Source organism: Ictidomys tridecemlineatus, chromosome 14, assembly GCF_052094955.1.
Source record: "Ictidomys tridecemlineatus isolate mIctTri1 chromosome 14, mIctTri1.hap1, whole genome shotgun sequence".
Taxonomy (NCBI): Eukaryota; Metazoa; Chordata; class Mammalia; order Rodentia; family Sciuridae; genus Ictidomys; species Ictidomys tridecemlineatus.
Window position 1 is genome coordinate 40,943,250 of NC_135490.1, and position 2,680 is coordinate 40,945,929.

The following is a 2,680-nucleotide window of genomic DNA, read 5'->3' on the forward strand; positions in this document are numbered from 1 at the left end:
CCAGGGGCATTTCTGAACATGGAACTGTTTCTTAGTAGGGTGGTTAGTATAAAAGCAACAGCAGTAGAGAACTCTCAATGGGATGCTATTAAAAGCCAGCTGTTAACTGGTGAAGGGAAGTACTCGAAGACAAGTTGGAGAAACTAGTGCAGGCAATGTTTCATCTGATAATACGTAACTTCCACAAAAACACATAGTTAAAAATGTGTCACAACAGGAGATGTGCTTCAAGCCAAAGCAGCACTATTTAAATGGTGTCTGGATCTGTCATTCTATTAATAAGGCACTGGAGCTTTTCTTTTGTAATTTAGTCTAGGAATACAACAAACAACAATGAACGCAATAAAACTGGGTTCTGAGTTCCAATTGGCTAATTTCCCTCTCGTAGCAGCAGAAAAGCTTGCTGCTTGCTCTACTTCCCTTTTTAAAAATGGCTTTAAACAGAATTATTTACCTTGTTCTTATTCAGGTTACTAGACTTTTACATGAAAAAAAGTTTAGGATTAAGGATGTAGTTCAGTGGTAGAGCACTTGTCTACCATGCAAGAGGCCCTGGGTTCAATCCCCAGTGCTTCCAAAACAAAACAAAACAAAACTAGCAATACTTTCTCATCTAAATTCACATATGTCAGACTGATATGTCTTTATTTATACCATAGTTTATAGTAGTCACAAATTTATAAGAGTCAATAATATTCTGAGTCTGTCTTTGGGCATAGACATAATTCAAATTGACATTGCAATCAATCATATAAATTCAGAAATGGGCAGCATTTTATTTTATACTGTTACCATATTTATGAAATCATACTGTATTTCTGATAATATTCATTTTATGGATTTGCTTCAAAATAGATCTATGAACCATTATAGAAGAAATTAACATTTTTAACTAGTCAAAGTGTCTCAGATTATTTAATAAAGACATGTAAATCACAAAAATGAGAATACTAATAGTATCAGTATCTTTCTAGTTTTTACTTCACAGAAATCATTCTCTGATAAAGAAAAATATGTCAAAATATGACTTCTAGGTTCAGTAACTGCCATTCATTTGTATCCTCATTCAACAAATACTTTCTGTATTCTTTCTATTCACTATTCAACTCTGCAAAATGTCCCCTTCTGGTGACAGAAAAATTGGCAAAGTCTATCTGCTTTTTTTCCTCCTAAAATGACCAATACAAAAGAATTATTAAAGATAATATTTAATAATTTAACTAAAGTACTAAAATATGGAATTGACTTAATAAGTTTTAATATTTAAATGAATCCCTACCTCTCGCCACTGCCCCTGGAAAGCTAAACTGCTTGTGGTCTTGTATATATATAATTGTAGTGCTCAAACTTCCCAGAAGATGGCGATATACAGTGAATGACAACTGTACTCAAACCAAGTGGTCCCATTTCTCAGCCTTCCTTCCAATTTGTATGCTTTCTAACAAGTCTATAAAATTATGCCAGAAACTGATAGAGCACTTGAAGTATATTGAACATATTTGGCAGGATTTATAAAGCCTTGTTTATATCTGTAGATACATACATTTGATGAGTCTAATATGAGAAGGGGGAAATAAAAAAATAGATTTCTATTTTTCAATTTCCCAGAATTTGTTATAAAAATTATGAAGAACATTTGGTAAAGATTAAAAGGAGAGCTTCCTGTACAATTTATTTTAAAGGTGCATTGTTTTTGCTTTTGTTCTGACAGCACAAATCCATATAAGAGATGAAAAACACTGTGGTGGTTAACATAAAAGTCATGTAATTTTGTTTGGGAGAGAAATAGAGAATGACATTAATGAAAGAGCTATAAAATAAATATTATAAATGTACAGAGTAGCTATTTGATTAGAAATTGATCTTAGAAGGTTTGACCTACTTTTCTATGAATTAAATACAACCCCCTGAAGGTATTTTGAGCACATACAGCACTTTTAGAAATACAATTATCTATTTTTTCCCTTTAAAATCTTTAGTGCAGTTTTCTTAAAATGCTACATTTTGAATTTTTGCTCTTAAAAAATGCTATCCCAGACAATAATATATTGTTAGGACAGGAAAAAGAGAATGAGTATATTATAGAAAATACAGATTACTTGAAAGTATAATATTGTAAAAATCTTTATAAATAAGAAACATAAATGAACCTCTGGGAAGATTTTCACTGAAGTGTCCATCTGCCCACATTTGGGGACACAGGAGTTATAGATTGGAAAATAGGACAATTAGGCTCTTGTTTGATCACGTTCACAGTGGGAGAGAGGCAATCTCTGCCTGTCTGTAGAAGGCTGCCTGCCTGCTTCTCAAGAGGCTTCATGAGTTGGAATTCATTACCTGATTTTATCAACACACCAAAAGGAGAGCTACATCTTTGAGATGGACTCATTAACCCAACCCTGGAGACAGAGGTATGAAAACATAATGCCAATTTGTTTCATTCACAATGAGAAGTCCAGTTGTTACAGGAACTGAAATACTTGTGCTAGATCATGTAATTTTCTCCCTGTAGGCAGAATTATTTGAGAGGCCAAATTATAATCAGAAGATTTCCTGGTGATTATGTATTTTAAGACATTGTTTAAATCAGAGGTAGTTCTAATCTTGGTCCTTTCAGAATGGCAATGAATTTGAAATTTCATGAGACTGAGAAACCTAAAGATCAGTTGAAATGTAATTA

At 32.8% G+C, this 2,680-nt stretch overlaps 1 non-coding gene across 1 annotated transcript; it reads left to right on the forward strand.

Moving 5' to 3' along the window:
• Window positions 1–500: 500 nt before the first annotated feature.
• Trnag-acc (transfer RNA glycine (anticodon ACC)) lies at window positions 501–577 on the forward strand. The gene has a single exon. It is a non-coding gene; the product is annotated as a tRNA-Gly (tRNA).
• Window positions 578–2,680: the final 2,103 nt, after the last annotated feature.